This window comes from Diadema setosum, chromosome 5 (assembly GCF_964275005.1).
Source record: "Diadema setosum chromosome 5, eeDiaSeto1, whole genome shotgun sequence".
Classification (NCBI taxonomy): Eukaryota; Metazoa; Echinodermata; class Echinoidea; order Diadematoida; family Diadematidae; genus Diadema; species Diadema setosum.
This window is the reverse complement of record NC_092689.1, coordinates 18,703,968-18,714,969: the sequence shown is the minus strand read 5'-3', so window position 1 is coordinate 18,714,969 and position 11,002 is coordinate 18,703,968. Positions and strand designations below refer to the sequence as shown.

The 11,002-nt window shown below is 43.2% G+C and overlaps 1 pseudogene; it reads left to right on the top strand.

Annotated features, from left to right (window-relative positions):
• Nucleotides 1-3,826: 3,826 nt before the first annotated feature.
• On the top strand, nt 3,827-5,874 carry LOC140228763 (uncharacterized; annotated as a pseudogene).
• Nucleotides 5,875-11,002: the final 5,128 nt, after the last annotated feature.

Genomic DNA, 11,002 nt, shown 5'->3' with positions numbered 1-11,002 from the left:
GAGCGTTTACATGTAAATTGATACCTAATTGAAGCGGGTACCATCAAACTAGAGCTGTGCTTTTTTTAGATCAAAAGTCAAACTACAACTGTAAGCCCTTTCTCATTTTATTTTTGTATTTATGTTCTCTAGGCAAATTGATATCATGCAACCCCCCCCCCCCTCACCCCCCCCCAAAAAAAAAGAATAAAAGGAAGATACATTCGTCAAAGAGGAAGTATACATAATTATGGAAGGAAATGTAGACCAGCTTATTTAGGTAAGATGATTGGTTGTAATCATTGGTCCTTAAGAGGGCTTAGAAGTTCATGAACTTCTTCACGTATATGACGCCTTTTTTAAAGCCGCTTTGTGAAAATGATTGCTTATCATTGATTGACTGGTTGATATCAGACTTAAAGGTTGCAACTTCGATGAGGATCATTATTGCGCTTTTGAATGATCGCGGCGTATTCATTCGACAATAAATGTATGATATTATCTTTAGTAGCAAAAAAAGCTGCTGAAAACTGCTTATCCAATAAGGGCGAGCCAATGGAGTAAAATGGAGTCAAAAGGGGCCTGAGCTTTCGATCCTAGCAGAATCTTCGTCAGAGGCAAAATGACAAACATGCAGGGAAAGCAATCACATATAAGGACTTTACACAACAAGAACAGACAGGGACAAGCTGGGTACACAGAACAAAGAAACAAAGGAGAGGGAGGTCATGGGCAAGGAGCCCAACAGGTAAAAGGAGGGGGATTAAAGCAGGAGGGTGGACAGACAATAGGCAGAGGAGAGGGGACAGACAAAAGGCAGAGGGGGTCAGTGATGATCAAGAGGATCAAGGAGGCAACCAATGAAGGAAAAGGATGAATAGGGAGGCAACATCAAAGAAGATAGGGAACACCAGAGGGATAAAGAAAGGGAAAGAGTGAAAAAAGCAACAGCAAAAGGAAGGGAGGGGGGGGGGCTGAGCAAACAGTGAGCCCTGAAAGATGTACCAGGAGGAGGCAACAAGGGGAAGAAATCAAACATATCAATGTGTATACATATACACACACAGTAATAATAATGACAATGAAATAACAGTAATGAAAAGAATATTGATAAAAGAAATTAAATAAAGCACATATGAAAAACTGGGGGAGAGAAAACTGTATACATTGTAAGTACACAAAAAGCAGGCAAGGCAAGATAAGCACAAGTATGTGTAAACAAACAAAACCAGGTGTGTGTGTGTGTGTGTAGGTAGGAAAGCTGTATAAAAGAGACTCGGACTAGAGGAAGGAATCAATTGGGGAAAAAAGGGTCTGCAAATGGAAAAAGGCACAAAGAAAAAACAAAATGAAATTGAAAAATGAAAAAGCGAATAATAATGGTGATAATAATAATTGAATATATATATATATATATACATATATATATATGTATATATATATATATATATATATACACATATACATATACATATATATTAGAGATATAAGAGGTGGTTAGTCATTTCCCTCCTGGATGTTGAGGCCATGGGGTTGGATGGTGTGAAGTCGTCTCATCCAGAGCTTCTCTCTGCTGGTTCTGACTGTGTCTGGACGAGTGCCTAAAGATTCAATGCCCTGTAGAGTCATATCAGTGATGGAATGATCGGGTAGATTGAAATGGTGGCCCACTGGAGTGTCGAGCTTGGCTGTGTTGACAGTAGATCTATGTCCGTAGAAGCGTCTTTTGAGTGTTGTCTTGGTTTCCCCAACATACTGGATTCTACAAATTCTGCAAGTGATGAGATACACGACATTAGTGGTGGTACAAGTGATGTTTCCCTTTGTGTGGTGAGAGAGGCCGGTAGAGTTGCTGGTGAAAGAGTCACTCTCATGGATGTGTATGCTACAAATGATGCACCTGCTGGCTGAACATTTGAATGTGCCATGCTGTAAAGGAGAAGAATTGTCAGTGAGGGAGGGTACTTCAGCACGGACGATGAGATCCTTGGGGTTGTGGGGGCGCCGGTACGCCAGGATGGGAGTATCTGGGACGGCCTGGGAGAGACGATCAGAGGTGTGAATGATATGGTGATTATCACGAAGGATATTGTGGAGAGAGGGTAGATTGGGATGGAAAGTGGTCACGAGTGGTATTCTGTCAGTGGTGTCCTGCTTGTTGGTTTTCGGTTTGAGAACTTCAGATCTGGGGAGAGAACGAACTTTGTTGATGGCTTGTTGAACTCTCCTGGTACCGTAGCCCCTGGCTGCGAGATGTCTCTTCAGGTTCCTGGCATGGAAAGAAAACTCAGAATCCTCAGAGCAGATACGGCGAAGTCTGAGGGCTTGACTGTAAGGGATACTGGTTTTGCAGTGGCGGGGATGGCAGCTTGCTGAGTGAAGGTACTGATGGGTGTCTGTGGGTTTAGTGTAGAGAGTGGTGGTGACATGGTTAGACTCCTTTCTAACGGTGACATCGAGGAAGTTGGTCTCTTCTTGGGAGAAGTCGGAAGTGAATTTGATGGTTCTGTGGAAAGAATTGATGTGGTCAATGAAAGTTATGTGGTGAAAGTTGTGTGGTGAGAGAGGCCGGTAGAGTTGCTGGTGAAAGAGTCACTCTCATGGATGTGTATGCTACAAATGATGCACCTGCTGGCTGAACATTTGAATGTGCCATGCTGTAAAGGAGAAGAATTGTCAGTGAGGGAGGGTACTTCAGCACGGACGATGAGATCCTTGAGGTTGTGGGGGCGCCGGTACGCCAGGATGGGAGTATCTGGGACGGCCTGGGAGAGACGATCAGAGGTGTGAAGGATATGGTGATTATCACGAAGGATATTGTGGAGAGAGGGTAGATTGGGATGGAAAGTGGTCACGAGTGGTATTCTGTCAGTGGTGTCCTGCTTGTTGGTTTTCGGTTTGAGAACTTCAGATCTGGGGAGAGAACGAACTTTGTTGATGGCTTGTTGAACTCTCCTGGTACCGTATTTTTCTCTTCAGTTCCGTGCCTTTGTCTCTGAGCTTGTCTCATCTCCCTTTATCTTTTCTCTCCACTCACTTTTCTGCTTAGCACAGGTTGGCCTGTACATTGACCGACTGTACTTACCTTTTTTTCCTTTGGTTTATTCGCCTTACAGGTCTATCTTGTTTCCTTTTTTGAATTTCCCTCTATTCTGACAGGTTATGTATTTCTCCTTCCCCTGTTTGGCTATCATTGTTCTTCTCTGTCCTCTGCCTACCATGGCTAACCATCTATCTCTTTTTCATCAACTGAGGAAAACCAAGCTCAAGGCCCTCAGATTCTCATTTCACCAGGATAATTACAGATTCTACTCCCTCAACCGCATGATACCCACAGGCCTCCAACTCCACTGCACTCCAGCTCTTGGAACACTCTCGCCTGAACTACGGAAACGCTGGAACCAGACTCTACGTGGAGCTTCCATCCGCTTGATTAACATTCTCTCCGAACAGTGTGCCGCCTCTCTCACTTCCTCTTCAGCTGACATCGACAGACTGGAGAGTGAACTTCGCTCTTGCTGCACCGACACCCAGTGGCTCAAATACAATGATGAAATTGAATCTTGTCTCTCAAAACATGTGTCTGACCTCACTGCTCGCAGGAACAAGAAAATAGGCAACTTCACGAAGAAACGTCAACGGTCTAACAGATTCAGGCGACACACCACATCCACTGATGTATCCTCCACTTCTGTCGTTAACCTTTCTTCATCTCCCCTTTCTCAAGCAGAAACGTCTCTTCTCTCAAAAGGTCTCAAGTTTTGCCCCACTCCACCCAAGGTCGATCAGATAGCACTCAGCCAAGACCTCTCTTCTTTCTACCGCAGGTTACGCCTCAAAGAGTTTTTTCTCGATGAACCCCCTTCTGCTCCTGAGCCCTTTCATCAAAAAAGCTCATGGATTCCCCCCAAGAATAGAGTTCCCTCCCTGGAAACGTACATCGAAGCTGTCTCATCTCAAGTCCACTCCGCAGATACCCTCGACATTGCATCACATGACAATCTCCCAAAGGAAGAGCGCCAGGCTCTCTCATCTCTCAAAAACAGGTCGGACATCATCATCAAGCCCGCAGACAAAGGATCAGCTGTTGTAGTAATGGACCGCCAGCAGTACATCGATGAAGCCATGAAACATCTCCGCAATCCTTCCCACTACACACTTCTTGACTTTGATCCCACAGATAATTTCTCCCAACAGATCCAGTCGACACTCGATGACATGAAGGAACATGAACACCTCACCAAGAAGGCTCACAAATTTCTCTCCCCCGTTAATGCCAAACCTGCCCGATTTTATCTCCTCCCCAAGATCCACAAACCTGGCAATCCTGGTCGTCCCATCCTCTCTGGAAATGGTTCCCCAACAGAGAACATTTCCCTCTTTGTTGATCACCACATTAAACCTCTTGTCTCACTCGCACCCTCCTACATTCATGACACACCAGACTTTCTCAGGAAGCTCGATGACATCAAGGACCAGATACCCGAGACAGCAATCATCGGTACTTTCGACGTCTCCTCTCTCTACACCAATATTCCCCATGATGAAGGTATTCTAGCCTCCTGTGAGGCTTTGACATGCAGCGGCCATTCCAACCCCCCCCCCCCCATATCTGACATCAAATCCCTCATGTCACATGTACTGACGAAAAACAACTTCACATTCATGGACAAGCACTACCTACAGGTATCTAGCACAGCAATGGGTACCCGGATGGCTCCTTCCTTCGCCTGTCTCTTCATGACCAAGCTAGAGCAGCAGATGTTAGATTCAGCCCCCTGTCGTCCATGGATTTGGTGGCGCTACATCGATGACGTTTTCTTCATCTGGACCAGGGAGGAAGAAAGCCTCCATACTTTCATTGACCACATCAATTCTTTCCACAGAACCATCAAATTCACTTCCGACTTCTCCCAAGAAGAGACCAACTTCCTCGATGTCACCGTTAGAAAGGAGTCTAACCATGTCACCACCACTCTCTACACTAAACCCACAGACACCCATCAGTACCTTCACTCAGCAAGCTGCCATCCCCGCCACTGCAAAACCAGTATCCCTTACAGTCAAGCCCTCAGACTTCGCCGTATCTGCTCTGAGGATTCTGAGTTTTCTTTCCATGCCAGGAACCTGAAGAGACATCTCGCAGCCAGGGGCTACGGTACCAGGAGAGTTCAACAAGCCATCAACAAAGTTCGTTCTCTCCCCAGATCTGAAGTTCTCAAACCGAAAACCAACAAGCAGGACACCACTGACAGAATACCACTCGTGACCACTTTCCATCCCAATCTACCCTCTCTCCACAATATCCTTCGTGATAATCACCATATCCTTCACACCTCTGATCGTCTCTCCCAGGCCGTCCCAGATACTCCCATCCTGGCGTACCGGCGCCCCCACAACCTCAAGGATCTCATCGTCCGTGCTGAAGTACCCTCCCTCACTGACAATTCTTCTCCTTTACAGCATGGCACATTCAAATGTTCAGCCAGCAGGTGCATCATTTGTAGCATACACATCCATGAGAGTGACTCTTTCACCAGCAACTCTACCGGCCTCTCTCACCACACAAAGGGAAACATCACTTGTACCACCACTAATGTCGTGTATCTCATCACTTGCAGAATTTGTAGAATCCAGTATGTTGGGGAAACCAAGACAACACTCAAAAGACGCTTCTACGGACATAGATCTACTGTCAACACAGCCAAGCTCGACACTCCAGTGGGCCACCATTTCAATCTACCCGATCATTCCATCACTGATATGACTCTACAGGGCATTGAATCTTTAGGCACTCGTCCAGACACAGTCAGAACCAGCAGAGAGAAGCTCTGGATGAGACGACTTCACACCATCCAACCCCATGGCCTCAACATCCAGGAGGGAAATGACTAACCACCTCTTATATCTCTAATATATATGTATATGTATATGTGTATATATATATATATATATATACATATATATATGTATATATATATATATATATATATATTCAATTATTATTATCACCATTATTATTCGCTTTTTCATTTTTCAATTTCATTTTGTTTTTTCTTTGTGCCTTTTTCCATTTGCAGACCCTTTTTTCCCCAATTGATTCCTTCCTCTAGTCCGAGTCTCTTTTATACAGCTTTCCTACCTACACACACACACACACACCTGGTTTTGTTTGTTTACACATACTTGTGCTTATCTTGCCTTGCCTGCTTTTTGTGTACTTACAATGTATACAGTTTTCTCTCCCCCAGTTTTTCATATGTGCTTTATTTTAATTTCTTTTATCAATATTCTTTTCATTACTGTTATTTCATTGTCATTATTATTACTGTGTGTGTATATGTATACACATTGATATGTTTGATTTCTTCCCCTTGTTGCCTCCTCCTGGTACACCTTTCAGGGCTCACTGTTTGCTCAGCCCCCCCCCCCCTTCCTTCCTTTTGCTGTTGCTTTTTTCACTCTTTCCCTTTCTTTATCCCTCTGGTGTTCCCTATCTTCTTTGATGTTGCCTCCCTATTCATCCTTTTCCTTCATTGGTTGCCTCCTTGATCCTCTTGATCATCACTGACCCCCTCTGCCTTTTGTCTGTCCCCTCTCCTCTGCCTATTGTCTGTCCACCCTCCTGCTTTAATCCCCCTCCTTTTACCTGTTGGGCTCCTTGCCCATGACCTCCCTCTCCTTTGTTTCTTTGTTCTGTGTACCCAGCTTGTCCCTGTCTGTTCTTGTTGTGTAAAGTCCTTATATGTGATTGCTTTCCCTGCATGTTTGTCATTTTGCCTCTGACGAAGATTCTGCTAGGATCGAAAGCTCAGGCCCCTTTTGACTCCATATTATCTTTAGCGGACATTTGTAATTTTGCAGAGAACTTATTGCGAGTGTTAGAAGTGCTTTAGGACGTTATTTGAAAGACTGGTTACATGTCTGTTGTATATTGAATACTTAATTTGTTTCTAGCAAGAATATCATTCGAAAGGCTGATTAATTTCCATTATCATTTTTTTGTATTAGACAAGAACACACACACGCACACACACACACACACACACACACAAACATATATATATATATATATATATATATATATATATATATATATATATTTATTTATTCATTCATATGGATTGTTGTATGTCTCATTTCACTCGACTGATCAAAATTTCAAATCTTCGGATTTTAGTGACCAGAACAAAAGAAAAACGTTATAAGTGTGAAGCCCTGATATAGACCTATGTAAGATATGATTTAGACAAGGATAATTTGTGATGTATTTCGTCATTCCTACAGGTTATGGTCGAGTGTGGAGTAGCTGATCAGTGTATGCCTCCTGGTAAGTTCCAGAGTACTTCCAATCGTTTTCAGATATTTGTCATTTATGTCATTCTTGTTATCATGTATCGTCATCAGAGCAGTGTATTCAAGTTGATGCGTCTATGAGATCATAATGATCATAATGAAGCATAATGCCATATATGGGGTATGTACTCCAAACATTGGTCGTGTTTGTTATCCTGCAATCACTCCTTAAAAGGGTAACTCACTACAACCTTGTAATATCCCCTCTTATTACACTCATGGTCTAGTGGTCTATGCGCAACGCTTGAAAAAAAAAAAAAAAAAAAAAGGTCCACGGGTCGATCTCTATAGTAGCTCTCGTGCATTTCAGCATGGCACTTTACCACTACGTTACTCCCTAAAGGCCGTGTCACACCTTTCCAGGCAAGCTAACCGGGCTTGTTGCGAGGATGGATTTTCCGCACGCAGGAAAATTTTCCGCGGGCGGACAACAATGTTTGCGAGTTTCGCACCTGTTTCTTACCTACTAGACACGTACTACTTACCTTCTACTTGCGTGTATTCCGTGTGACCTGCGTGAGAGCTTTAAAACCGATCCGTTTTCTGTTACGAGCGACTTACAGGTACTGAGATGTACCTGCGTTGGAGTTGCCTGCGAGGTGCTGCTGGTAAGGGTCTTCGTCTAGTGTTCTGCGCGGACCTCTGCGAGCGAACCCCCATGACTCACTCGGAACAAGTTTTGAGCATGCTCAAGGCCTTGTCATACCGCATCTGGGAAAGTTTTGCGGCTTGACCTGCGGGGAAACAAATTTGCTACCCGGAGCTCTCCGCAGTTGGTCCGCACCTGACAGTACCTAGCGCGTATCTCGCCTGTAGTTGCCCGGAGGTGCGCACGCAAGTCCGATTTAACCGCAGCCAAGTTTTGAGCATGACAAAAAAATTGTTCCGGGTGAGTCGCGGGGATGCCAGGAGAGGTCACGCAGAACGCCAGTAGGAGTCCCTTAGCGGCAGCACCTCGCAGGCAACTCCCACGCAGGTACTTCGCAGTTCCGTATGCAGCCAAGATAGTGACATTCTGTGGAACTTCAGCCATTCCTTCAGAGGAATTCCTTCACTGAGTTGTCAGCCCCCACGGGACTGGTACAAAGGTCACACAGTATACTCGCAAGTAGAATTTAAGTAGAACGCGTCCAGCAAGTAAGACACATGCACTGACTCGCTCAAATCCTTGTCCCCCCTCAGGAATGTCCGGTATGCTGGAAAATCCCTACACTCAATAAGTCCGCGTAACTTGCCCAGAAAGGTGTGACAGGGCCTAAACATAGCTGCGGGTAAAAAGATTTACGTGCGCACCTCCGGGCGACTACGGATGAGATACGTGCCAGGTACTGTCATGTGCGGGTCACCTGCGGGGACCTCCGGGTAGTAAAAATTGTTCTTCGCAAGTCGTACGCAAGGCTTGCTCGGAAAGGTGTGACTAATGCCCCAGTCACACAGTGCTTTACGATGGAGTACGTCCGCCGCGGATAGATACGAATGAGTGGACGCAGGGGGACGCAGCGTGGACGCAGGCATCCGCAGGGACGTATGTAGACGTAACTGTCCGTAACTCACCCGTAAAGAAACGCAAAATGACGTCGCCGAACCTGCGAAATTTTGAAATGTTCAAAATTTCGCAGAGGGACGCCACGGACGCAAACTTACGCAAGTAACCGTAACCAAACGTAACTATCCGTAACTGAACGTAACTACCCGTGGCTTGGACGCAGACCATCCGCAAAAAAAAAAAATACCTTCCGTCCGTTTGCGTTCGCTTACGTCCACCGTAAGCATCCGAAATTAACCGCAAGTTAACGTATCACAACAGTTTTGTCCGCTTACGGATATTTATTGACAGCTACGGATGTTGCGGACAATTGCGTCCTTCGACGTTTTCCGTTTTCCACTCGCATGGGAACACTGAGACTCGTGGGAAGGCACACTACTCCTGTTGCCAAGCTGCAGCGCCTTTACCTGAAGGAATGCTACAACACAGTCGGAGCGGTGGAGAGGCAGAACTGCATGGTCAAATTATGAAATTTCTCCCACAATTAATGGTCATTTTAAGTGGCACCCCTATACCATGTATACTCATGACATCGGTTGACTCTTGGTGATGAACTTTTTTTCTTGTACTCTTCGAATGTTTTTTTTTTTTTTCGAAAAAAAAGCAATATTTTGGGTAGGGGATGGGGTGACGGCATTTTATTCACTTTTCTGGCCGGGGAAGGTGTGGGACAGGGGCAACGATATAAAATGAGAACGAATTTAGTATTTCTCTATAGTCTTACCCATGCACTTTGCGCTCCATCGAATGTGTATTACATTTTTTATAATAATAATAATAATAATAATAATAATAATAATAATAATGATAATAATAATAATAATGATAATAATTATAATAATAATAATAATAATAATAATAATAATAATAACAATAATAATAAAGGACATTTATATTGCGCAGCTACTATAATAATATACTCTACTGCGCATTACAAAATGACATGCATACAAGAAATTCAAACAGAAAATACATTACATCAAGAGATGACTTGATATTGTACTTGGGTGTGGGAGGGGTGTTTGAAAGTTTTGATGTCTTTTTTTTTCTGAAAATTTAATAAGCATTGCTTTATCATAAATATCTCCATAACATAACCCAGTAAGTCATGAATATCGCTGAACTACGACAGCGTAACCACAGTTTGTCTATTCCATGACTGCAAGTAATATTTTCTTACTCTAATGTTTAACTTTTCGATCTGTATTGTATTTTATTTGTGGTATAATAGTGATGTTATATGTGACCCTGCACCACAAAACACACAAAAAGTCGCCACACATGAAATTTTAGTTGAGAGCATATTCTGAATGAGCAGACTTTAAGCTTTAAAATGATGTATTACTCAAATCAAAATTAATGGACTCTCCTAACCATCAAATAGTGGAAAGAATGCACACACTCAGAAAAAGTGTAAACTGAGAAAAGAGGCTCTGAAGTACAGTGTCTATTCAAGCGCTTAATCTTTATCAAGCCGTGCTGGTTGTGCGATGAATGGGACAAAAAACAGGATGGAATCCACCGGAGTAACAACAACGAGGGGATTATCAGATTAAACTGAAATTAATAATGATAATAATAATAATAATAATAATAATAATAATAACAATAATAATGACAAGGCCTTATTTACACAGGATAGCCAAGTCAAGATCGGCTCGGTTGACCCATTTCACCTATTTTCAGTCCTCACACAAAATCAGTGTGTGCGATTTTTTGTTCGTTTTGTGATGCACGGTCACATGTTCTTTACATTTATGACGTTTATTCATATTTGAGTTGCACAAACAAATTTCAAACTTCAAGTTCAAAATTTCATATATCTTTTGTTATTGTAAAGCAAATTAAAGGATTAAAATTTTTTCACAACTTGTACGTAATTCAATTTCAGTTTTCCCCAGTGTACAATGTAAGACAGTCCAAAATGTGATAACCTTGCTGTTATAATACACTGACTTAGCAGGAATCGTAAAAGAAAACCAAATTGTCCATAATTATCAATAACAATCTGTAACTATCCGTAGCTACCCGAAAATATCCGTAACTCTCCGCAAATGTTCAGAACTATTATGTGCCAATTCGTAAGAATATCCGCAAGTGGGCGCAAGCATTCGCATCTGG